Consider the following 12,636-nt stretch of genomic DNA (forward strand, 5'->3'; position numbering starts at 1 on the left):
TGCTTTTGTATTCAGCCCCCTTTGCTCTGATATCCCTAACTAAAATCTAGTGGAACCAATTGCCTTCAGAAGTCACGTAATTAGTAAATATAGTCTACCTTCCAGCAGGATAACGACCCTAAACATACAGCCAGAGCTACAATGGAATGTTTTAGATCAAAGCATATTCATGAGTTAGAATGGCCCAGTCAAAGTCCAGACCTAAATCCAATTGAGAATCTGTGGCAAGACAAGAAAATTGCTGTTCGCAGACGCTCTCTATCCAATCTGATAGAGCTTAAGCTATTTTTCAAAGAACAATGGGCAAAAATTGTCACTCTCTAGATGTGCAAAGCTGGTAGAGACCCTCCCCAAAAAGACTTGCAGCTGTAATTGCAGCGAAAGGTGGTTCTACAAAGTATTGACTCAGGGGGGCTGAATACAAATGTACCCCACACTTTTCACATTATTATTTGTAAAAAAATGTTGAAAACAATTTATCATTTTCCTTCCACTTCACAATTTTGTGCCCCTTTGTGTTGGTTTATCCCATAAAATACCAATAAAATGCATTTACATTTTTGGTTGTAACATGACAAAATGTGGAAAATTTCAAGGGGTATGAATACTTTTTTAAAGGCACTGTATATTACTGTAGTTTGAGCAATGTGAGAGATACAAGTACAGTAATTGGATAGAATGTTGTGGAAGCCTCCATATTTCTGCCCTCACAGTTTTCCTTTAAGAGAAACCGGCTGGACATGCACACAGCAGTAAAAAACTGCCCCAATTGACCTACACTGTGCAAAAAAAAGCCAAAATAAAAATATCGATGAAATTCCCCCAAACATTTGGATTGGAAATAATTAGCAGATCAAGAGATAATGAGACTCCTTATGTGGGTTTAATATTTGTCCTATTCAGGCAGGTAAATATTTCAACAAATACATGTGATGTCAAATATGTGATATTAACAAAGACACGACTTGCATGAGAAACTTCAGTGAAAACTGTTCTTAAAGTAACTTGCAACCCTTATTACATAAGATAACCCTTTCCTTTGTAGGGTAGACCTCCACTGAAATTCTACTGTCTGTAACCTCAAGCTTTCTTAATCTTCGGTTTTATTTATATCATAAATGGTGGCAAGGCTCCTCATATGTTGGAAAGCTGGTGCAGATATGACAATCAAAATGCTGCTGGACACATAGCATTAAATCTAAAGATATAACGACAATTCACATTATAAACAGCATATTAACACTCTCACTCAGCAACAATTTCTCATCCAGGTGGTCATATTAGGTCAATGATGTCACAAACATCCCCATCCCTTTGTATAAATAAGCTGATGGGGAATTCCCCCACCCACACTTCATTGGCCCAGGAAAAACAGCTGACATCTTGGTTTGGACCCAAGCCTGTTCAGAACAAGCAAAAGCTAGTAAATGAACACATTTAATTGGTAATAAACGAACAGAGCACTGAATGGCCCCTAATCCCTGTAGTTGACAAGGTCATGTCTAGGGGTCTATGCTATGACAATGGTTCAGCCGTCTTAGTCAAACCCTTAGCTTCTGTCCAGTACGTTTGAGCCCAAATCTAGCATTGGAGTGCTCAAATTAGTCCCTCTGATCCTGGTTGTAGGTGCTTGAATGGTGTCGCTAGTAATCAATTCTGTTCCATTAAGTACCGTGTGGTAGGGAATGGTTGGCAGCCTCTTACCGAATCCTAGGGTTACGACTGGTCTTCTTCTGCTCCCTTACTGAGGCTCAGCAATTTCAGCTGCACTGATGACCTCTCCATAATCAGGTGATGACAGCAGGTTTGACAGTAGAGTCCCATAAACCAGGAGATGCCCACTATTCAGCCTGTGTTCCCAACATTGCATCAAAATGACCCAACAGCCACCTGCTGCACTGACCATGTCCTCTTTGAGACTGCCTGCCCCAATGATTGGGGCACTATTATTCCTACTGACGCCAATGATGGAGCACTATTATTCCTACTGATGCCAATGATGGAGCACTATTCCACCCACTGACACCAATGATGGGGCACTTTTCTTCTCACTGACACCAATGATGGGGCACTATTCTTCCTACTGACACCAACAATGGGGCACTATTCCTCCCACTGACATCAACGATGGGGTACGATTCCTCCCACTACCATCGATGGGGCACTTTTCCCTCCACTGACACAAATGATTGGGCACTATTCTTCCCACTGACACAAATGATGGCGCACCAATTCTCCCACTGACACCATCAATGGGGTACTATTCCTCCCACTGACACCAATGTCTGGCCGTCCTAAAGTCTGAAGGACAGTAAGCTGGCCCTTTGTTTAGAAAGTTTGGAGACCCCTGCTTTAGTCTTTCTAAACGGACGGACTTGCCTATACACGAAGTACTTTCTGAATGGGCGGACTTGTCTACACACGACCAGACTTTCCGGCAGAGTAGGTCTGCCGGTCTTTCTTCAAGTGGTGTGAGGCAAGCAAAGATGGTCTCCCTAGGGAGAGTGATGTTACAGGGAGATCCTCCACCTCAAATAAATCAGCCCCTTACCAAATCCATAGATCTCCTGTCACAGAGATCATGCACGCAGGTGGCTGTGTCCCCCAGCCACTGGGTCTCTGCTGGGATGTAATTCACAGGTCACCGCTCCAGGAGATCAACTTAATGAGTTACCGCTCCCAATCCACAGATAGACATGAAAAGGATGTGCTCCATAGCGTAATACAGTTAAAACACGTTTATTAAAAAATTAGAAATGCACTTACAGTGTGTGCAGGTATAAGATCGTAAATAAAATCAATGTGCGCCGGCCGGCTCTCAGCTGCTACCCGTCCACTTCCGGGATCAGCGTGGTGTGGTGGTGACGTCAGCACGCCGCTCCTCCCTACGCCGTTTCGACAAATCTGTCGTCTTCCTGGGGTACGGGCGGCGTGCTGACACACCACCTATATGGGTAAAGTTGCTAACAAGGGAACGCCCCCCTCTGAGATCAAGGCGTCCGAGGTCACCGCCGCCATACTTTAAATAGGGCAACCGGGACCTGTGTATCATGAATTAAAATGTATTTGCGCCAGGGCAAAAAAAACTTTTATCATACAAGACATATTTATTCTGCTGTTGCCAACAGCTTACGGACCCCATTGCTATCCTTGATATTAGCAAAGTTAAAAAACTCAGATCAAAATATACCACATCTAGGGCTAAGTAGTAAACATTAGAGTGCAAAAACGTGAGCATCACATCTAAAGTATATCGAGATACCCTAATGGACTAATATTATTCTCTGTTCACCTTAAACCAACAGGTAATTCAACCCTTATGAACAAAGTACTCCCATGTAGTAGCCCATTAAATTGTGGTATATGACAGTGTAAATACGGGGGTCACACCATCCCTGCTAATACTAAACAAATGAACTGCTGTCAATCCATGCTGAGCACACAGAGTAAGATTTGAAAATTAAAAAATATCACTCTAGTACCTTTGGACTTAAATGTAAATAGATGTATAGAAAAATATATATATATATAAAAATTATTTAAATAAATTATATTTAAATAAATTAATATTGGTTTTCACAAAAAATTCCCTTTGAATACAAAAATTTACTTCCTCATAGAGAGAGCATGGATTATCTATGCTAATCTGAGCATGTGCTGATGGGTTACTGCGATAATCACATTCATTGCGAATCGTACCTCATTGATAAAAAAAAAGTGTTACTTGACCTCCATAATCACAATGGATGGACTAAAATTCCTGATAGGATACACCCCCCATCCTAGTATGTTAATATGCCAATAGGGATATTAAAAATATCCAATCCTTGGGTTGGTTGTTTAACATGCTGAAAAATTAAACATCCATCCAGGGCTGGGAGTATGGGGAGGGTTAGCCCGTAAACTGTCCACCCACCTCCGAACACCTTGATCTCAGAACGAGGCCCTAAAATTACATATCTAACCATTATCAGCATTATCAGCGCAGTATTTTTCTTTTTGTTTTTACAGTTGTTTATTGAGACACAAATATACAGCAGCAATCCCTGAACGCATCACTCATATGAGTTCACCTATAAATTAATCCACATCAGAATATTATTTAATCATTACCACTTATAATCACTTGCATTTTGCACCATTTTTCAAATCTGATAAATACTGGTTTGCACATAATTTTAACTAATTGAGTTTTTTTCACTCATAAATAATTGTTTTTATTTTTGGGTGGAGAGGATTCTCACACACAAATATGGACATCTTTGACTATAGGGCATCGAAGACAGTCAATACGGATGGGGTCTTCGAAACCTATAGAGATGGGGATAGGGATCTGGGAGGCCTCTTCATGAGACGAAAAAATGTTATGGTCTCGGAAATTCATACACAGTGGGATGTAGCGTTCTTGGAAACCTACATCCGTTTGAAAATGGTCCCCAGGAGCTTGAGGTGGGAGGTTTGCCCACAGAAAGGAGAGATGGAACTTGAGGAATGGTTCCGGTATTTCAATGGCGCTGGTATTGATTTCCTTCAGTTCCTGATAACCCGTAAAAAAGATAAACTTACTAGATTGGATTTGGAAATTAAGACTCTTAAAGACAGTCTCCTTCCCTATAAAGATGGTGATGAATACAAAGAAAGGACTTGTTCCTTGATAAAAACCCTCGACAAAGAGGAGAAAGATCAGAAAATCAAAACACGTAAAAAATATAATAGGGACTATGATGATTATCAAGCTAGCTTGGTTTTTGAATGGCAGAAGAAATTGGTGGCTGAACAAACTGTTCACTCTGATCCCCGTATGGAAGCTATTACCCAGGGAGAGAAGTGCCCAGACACAACCCCCATAACGTCACATTATTTGCCTAAGACACATCATTCGCAACAGATATAAAAAAAACAATCTAGTACCAACAAGGGCGATAAGAAAGGGAGGAGGGTCTCCTATCAATCCCCACAAAGGGGGAGGGGTATGCCCAGAGGCGGATATCCCAAGAAACCTATAGGGGACAATGGTCCACCGCCATCAAGAAGGAATGTTCATTATGAATATGGCTCTCCACAGCATAGGGGCTCCTATCGTGACCAAGGAAGGGAACATCAGTACCCTAGAAGGGAAACCGATAGATTGCCATATTATGATTATGGCCCTATTAGGCATTATGATATGAATATCATCATAGGGACCGTACATATTCTGAAAGGGATAACGATGATGGCTATGATTATAGAATTGACACTCAGAATCGTTTTTTTCCCTTAAGTGATAGGGAAGGCCCCATAGAACAGAGGTCTGGCAAATTCAGTTAATCGCAATCGGGATTATGAACTTGTAAGACCAGGTCCCTCCAGTGAACACTCTAATAATCCAAAAGGGGGAAACCACTCACAACAGAATAGGGGTTTTCCCAGGCCAAACCAAGGGGTCAAAAGGCCGGTGGAAAACAAAGAGGAACCAGAGGGGGGAGGAGAGCACAGTCTAAAAAAAACTAAGGAAGTAAATAGTGACTGTATTTTTAATCTAAGCTCTCAAACCCTTACTGTTGCGGAGACCTCTTTGCTGAGTAAGGGTTTGAAATTTGCACCTCCTAGGAAGTTAAATAAATTTCAAACCTATATGGACATACATAGATTTGTTCGCAAGATAAATATCAAACGACACTTTGCGATAAATCAAACAATCCATACTACAAGTGAACAGCAACGTATCCAACATTCGGGGTTGTCGAATGCTTCAACATTCAACCCCCCCGGAACCCTAGCTCCTTCATTGAGAGTGTTTAGGGACGTTCTTATACGTGATTTGGAACTTATAAAGAACCCTATCCCTCGCATGGAGAAAACCCTTGAGGAAGGGCTGGATTCACTCTGCAATAAAAAAAACATAGTGATTCGCCCAGCGGATAAGGGCGGGGGCATCGTCATTTTGGATAGAGACGCATATCTCTTGGAAATGCAGAATATCCTAGGTGACCAGGACACTTATGTCCGATTACCAGGTAACCCTACTCGGGACTACAAGAAGACATTAATACCCATAGTTGATAAAGGCTTTCAGATGGGTATTTTAAATGAGAAAGAAAAACTGTTTCTCATTCCGAAGGCCCCGCGAGTCCCAATTTTGTATTGCTTACCCAAGATTCATAAAAGTTTGACTTGCCCCCCGGGACGTCCCATTGTTAGTGGGATCGATTCCATCACGTCCCGGGTGGGCAAGTATATAGATCACTTCCTCCAACCACTGGTGCATAAAATGCCCTCGTATGTGAAAGACACACGACATATAATTAACTTATTGTCTGAACAGAGGCCTAACGATCGAACATTATTGGTGACTGCGGATGTCACATCCCTATACACCATTATCCCCCACCATCTGGGAGTGGCCGCTGTGGAATACTATCTAAAGAAATTCTCCACCCTACACGAACAACAGCAGGCATATATTGTTGAATTACTCGAATACGCAGCTGGCCATAATTATTTTTGGTTTAGTCATCAATTCTATCGACAACAACGTGGCGTAGCCATGGGGGCAAAGTATGCCCCTAGTCTAGCCAACCTATTTATGGCTAAGTGGGAGGAGGACATCATCTATAAAGACCGGAGCCCCTTTCTCAAGTTTTGGGCTAGGTATATAGATGATGTCCTCCTCCTATGGGAGGGGTCCATCTCCCAACTTGAAAACTTCTTTTCCTCAATTAATGATAACAATAGGGGGATAAGGTTTGTTCAGGAAAACAGCTACGAGAGGATCAATTTCCTTGATCTCACTATTTCTAAAGAAGGAGGTATGTTTAAAACAATTTCTTTTTTTAAAAAAACGGATCGGAACTCCTTTATCCCCATTGGAAGTTGCCATCATGACCCTTGGCTTAAATCCATTCCGAAAAGCCAGTTCACTAGAATGAGGCGTAATTGCACTGACATCAGGGACTACAGGATACAGGCTGATATTATATCTAAAAGATTGGAGGAGAAGGGATACGATAAAGAATTTTTGGTTAAAACCAAGCAACAAGTGGAAACCATTGGCAGGGCTTCCCTGTTGAATGAGGCCCCTAAAAACGACACAGGGGGACCTTCGTTACCGTTCATTACGGGTTTCTCTACGCAACACTACCTGATTACTAAGATCTTGTGAAAACACTGGCACCTATTGGAAAACGATAGGGTTATCAAAACAGTTTTGCCTAATAAACCACAAATTGTATTTAGGGGGGTCCCCTCGTTGCGGGACAGAATTGCCCCTAATGTAGTGGACCCACCTACCCAAAAGATATCCTTTTTCCAGAACTTATCTGGCTACCATCAATGTCGAAGGTGCCAGATCTGCTCACTAAATAGTAGTAAACAGAGGAAAACAGAGTCTTTTACATCTTTCAGCACATCCAAGGTCCATAATATTGAGCCTTTTGTCACATGTAGTACAAAAGGGGTGGTGTATTTATTGCAATGCCCATGTGGGTTGCAATATATAGGCAGGACAAAACGTCCCATGCAGGTCCGTCTAGGAGAACATATCACCAATATCAAAAATGGATATCAATACCATTCGGTATCTAAACATTATGCGCTACATCATAATCGGAACCCTGCTAACACTTTATTTTTGGGAATAGACAGGTATAGTGCCCACTGGAGGGGTGGATCTCTGGTCAGGGAACTGTCCAGAATGGAAATGTCCTGGATCCATCGTGTCCGTTGTTATACCCCCCATGGTTTAAACATTGATACTGATGTAAACGCTTTTATTGATAATGGTTAGATATGTAATTTTAGGGCCTCGTTCTGAGATCAAGGTGTTCGGAGGTGGGTGGACAGTTTACGGGCTAACCCTCCCCATACTCCCAGCCCTGGATGGATATTTAATTTTTCAGCGTGTTAAACAACCAACCCAAGGATTGGATATTTTTAATATCCCTATTGGCATATTAACATACTAGGATAGGGGGTGTATCCTATCAGGAATTTTAGTCCATCCATTGTGATTATGGAGGTCAAGTAACACTTTTTTTTTATCAATGAGGTACGATTCGCAATGAATGTGATTATCGCAGTAACCCATCAGCACATGCTCAGATTAGCATAGATAATCCATGCTCTCTCTATGAGGAAGTAAATTTTTGTATTCAAAGGGAATTTTTTGTGAAAACCAATATTAATTTATTTAAATATAATTTATTTAAATAATTTTTATATATATATATATTTTTCTATACATCTATTTACATTTAAGTCCAAAGGTACTAGAGTGATATTTTTTAATTTTCAAATCTTACTCTGTGCGCCCAGCATGGATTGACAGCAGTTCATTTGTTTAGTATTAGCAGGGATGGTGTGACCCCCGTATTTACACTGTCATATACCACAATTTAATGGGCTACTACATGGGAGTACTTTGTTCATAAGGGTTGAATTACCTGTTGGTTTAAGGTGAACAGAGAATAATATTAGTCCATTAGGGTATCTTGATATACTTTAGATGTGATGCTCACGTTTTTGCACTCTAATGTTTACTACTTAGCCCTAGATGTGGTATATTTTGATCTGAGTTTTTTAACTTTGCTAATATCAAGGATAGCAATGGGGTCCGTAAGCTGTTGGCAACAGCAGAATAAATATGTCTTGTATGATAAAAGTTTTTTTTGCCCTGGCGCAAATACATTTTAATTCATGATACACAGGTCCCGGTTGCCCTATTTAAAGTATGGCGGCGGTGACCTCGGACGCCTTGATCTCAGAGGGGGGCGTTCCCTTGTTAGCAACTTTACCCATATAGGTGGTGTGTCAGCACGCCGCCCGTACCCCAGGCAGACGACAGATTTGTCGAAACGGCGTAGGGAGGAGCGGCGTGCTGACGTCACCACCACACCACGCTGATCCCGGAAGTGGACGGGTAGCAGCTGAGAGCCGGCCGGCGCACATTGATTTTATTTACGATCTTATACCTGCACACACTGTAAGTGCATTTCTAATTTTTTAATAAACGTGTTTTAACTGTATTACGCTATGGAGCATTTCCTTTTCATGTCTATCTGTGGATTGGGAGCGGTAACTCATTAAGTTGATCTCCTGGAGCGGTGACCTGTGAATTACATCCCAGCAGAGACCCAGTGGCTGGGGGACACAGCCACCTGCGTGCATGATCTCTGTGACAGGAGATCTATGGATTTGGTAAGGGGCTGATTTATTTGAGGTGGAGGATCTCCCTGTAACATCACTCTCCCTAGGGAGACCATCTTTGCATGCCTCACACCACTTGAAGAAATGTGTTCTTTTCTCCCTTTACCAGCAGATTTTCTGTACCCATAAGGACTCCTTTTTTTCTGATTATATGGACTTATTATAATCTTTCTGGATATTGAATCCTTAGTCACCATCATTTATTACATCATTTTATTTGTGAGATTCTAGTTTCCCAGCTATTTTTATCGCTAATTCATTTGTTTATTGTTTTTTGCATGTTTTTTTCAGCGTTGGTTGTAATCATTATGATCACGTTCATGTATTAGCAGCGCAGCTCTTTGTTTTGTATAGTTATTGAGGTGGGGGGTGTCTCACATTTCAGGCTGCAGCAGCACTTTAGTTTTTCCTTTTTAGTTTTTCACTTAACACATTTCTTGATTTTTCTGAATTAAGGGATAGCGCAGTATTTTTCTTTTTGTTTTTACAGGTCTGCCGGTCTTCCTGACGGACTTTCAATGGAGTTACGGCGGACTTTCCGAATGAACGGACTTGCCCACACACGGACAAGTCCGTTCATTTTGAACGTGACTCAGGTACGACGGGACTGGAAAAGGAAGTCAATCTCGCCACTTTTATTGGCGAGATTGACACCTTGTGGGCCCCTGTCGCAGGGTATACCAGGCCCTTAGGTCTGATATGGATTTTATGGGTAATCCCCTACGTCGAACAAACGGCGTGGGGGTCCCCCCAAAATCCATACCAGACCCTTATCCGAGCACGCAGCCTGGACGGTCAGGAAAGGGGGTGGGGACGAGTGAGTTTTTTCAGCGTAGGGGGTTCCCCTTAAAATCCATACCAGACCTAAGGGACATTGTCGCCTCCCCCCACGCTCGCTGCATTGGCAAAATGTGTTTTTCCTATTGCAGCGAGCGTGAGATGTAGTACCCTGTTGCCGAGAACCAGCGAGATAGGATCGCGCTGGAAACATTCTCACAGGCAGGTGCTGTAGCTGCCCTTGCATCGTATTTGATCTGTGGGACGAGCATACAGACGAACAGGCTTTCCGATAGGAACTGAGTCCGGCGGAGTTACGGCGGGAAGATTTGAAGCAAGTTTCAATTTTATGCTGGATGGATGTTTCTGGGCCTTACTAAAGGTGCAAAAAAACATTTATGCACATATGAGGTACCGCTGTAATTATCAGGAAAAGTAAAATGTATTTTGGGTTGTTTTACATACAGTAGCTGCACAATTATCTCAAATCTACTGGGGCCCCTTGATTGCATTGGCTATTTTCTGGAAAAAGGGTACTTAAACTTTACCTTTAACCCCATCAGTATCTGCACTTTGACCCCCTTTCTGCCCAGTAGGGATGGGCCGAATGACCCCCTGTTCGGTTTGCACCAGAACTTTTGAACATCGGGAAAGTTCCTAACCAAATAACGAACTCCATTGAAGTCTATGGGACCCAAACGTGAAATTCAAAAGTGCCCATTTTGAAGGCTTATATGCAAGTAATTTGGCATACAATGGTTATGAGGGGCTCGGGTACTGCCCTGGGGGACATGTATCAATGACAAAAAAGTTTGTAAAACACTTCATCTTTAAATGAATAGTGATTTATTGATGCTTAAAGTGAAAGTATAAAAATGAAAAATTCCTTTTAATATAGTGCCTGGGGGGTCCCTTTAGTCTACCTGTAAAGTGGCACATCTGTACTGTGTATAGAAGCTGCTGCAGAAATAATTGCATTTATAAAGCCCAAAAAGTGAATTTCTTCCTGCAAGCTTTCTATATTTTGTAAGCAACGGCTTGGAGAATCAGTTTGTATGATGAGGCCACAATATAGTGCACTGGATACAAGATTAGAGATTTTTTGGATATATTTTGGTGTCTCTACCACAGACTTTGGATTTCTACTTCTGTAACGGGTGTGGAAAAATTGTTTTTTGGATGTCGATGGTGCCTTCACACCGTAACTCTATAGAGGTACTCTTGATGAAAGCAAGAATTGGCCTTGCTGTCAAAAATTGTAATGATATGCACCTGTCAAACAGGTGTGGAAAAATATTTCTTTGGGTGTCGGTGGCAGTCTCTGTGACATGGGGTAATCTCTGTGTGTGTGCATTGTGTGGGGATGTCTCTGTGACATGGGGCAGGCTCTGTGGGAAAATTCTATTGGGAAGCCCCTGTTACATGGGGGCAATCTCTCTGGGAGAATTCTTTGAGACAGTTTCTGTGGGAGCACTAGTGTCTCTGTTGGGCAGTTTCTGTGGGAGATCACTGGCACTCAGCAGCAGTCTCTGTCCATTAGTCCCTGGCAATCTCTGTGGGGGCACTCTCTGCCCCATAGAGATTGCTAGGGCTCCCGGAGTCTCAAGGGCGGAGATTGCTGCTCCCACAGAGATTGCCAGGGCTCCCACAGAAACTGTCCCCACAGAGATTGCCAGTGCTTCCACAGAAACTGCCCCCCACAGAGATTGCCAGGGCTCCCACAGAAACTGTCCCCACAGAGATTGCCAGGGCTCCCACAGGATCTGCCCCCACAGAGTTTGCCAGGGCTTCCACAGAAACTGCCCCTCCAGAGATTGCCAGGGCTCCCACAGCATCTGCCCCCACAGAGTTTGCCAGGGCTTCCACAGAAACTAACCACAGAGATTGCCAGGGCTCCCACAAAAATTGCCCCCACAGAGCAGTGGTGGCTGGTGTTTTTTTTTGGGGGGAGCGGCAAACAACCGACGCCCTGGCACTTACCAGCCCCCGGCACTTAGATGCTGGGCATCCGAGGAGTGGCAGGGATCGGGCAAACCGAGGATCAGCGGTGGGGACAGGGCATCCATGCATCGGCCAGTGGCTCTTCTCCTCCTTGCTTCTGCCATCTCCTCCCCTCCTCCTTTGCGTCCAATAGGAGTGCCTGTTCTTTCAGCTAATCGGGTAACGGGTATCAGACCGGCTACCTGATTGGCCAGGAGGAGGATCAGTGTTGCAACAGCGAATATTCATTCGCTGTTGTAACACACCTGGGAGGGCTCTGGTCGCACTCTCTGCGACCCGAGCCCACTCAATTTTGAAGCCTGTTAGAGCTTCTGACTCTACTCAGATGCTTAAAAAAAAAAACCCTGGCCACTGTTATTCATGCGCCTGGTGCCCTGAAAGGGGCTGGACACATGAATAGGGGGGCAGTCGGGGCGGCCATGGATAGATTCATGCTATGCATGAATCTATCGATTGCATATAGGGGGTGGCAAGGAGAGAGGGGGCGGCGCCTGGGTGCCCCTAATAGACGGGCCGCCCCTGCCACAGAGATTGCCAGGGCTCCCACAGGAAATGCCACAAAGATTGCCAGGGCTCCCAGAGACCGTTTCCAGAGTGAGAAGGAGCAAGAGAGGAGGACCAACAGCCTGAGCCCTCCCTGCACAGAAATTAAATAAAGTGGGACAGCTCCAG

Source organism: Aquarana catesbeiana, linkage group LG08 (assembly GCF_042186555.1).
Source record: "Aquarana catesbeiana isolate 2022-GZ linkage group LG08, ASM4218655v1, whole genome shotgun sequence".
Lineage (NCBI taxonomy): Eukaryota > Metazoa > Chordata > Amphibia > Anura > Ranidae > Aquarana > Aquarana catesbeiana.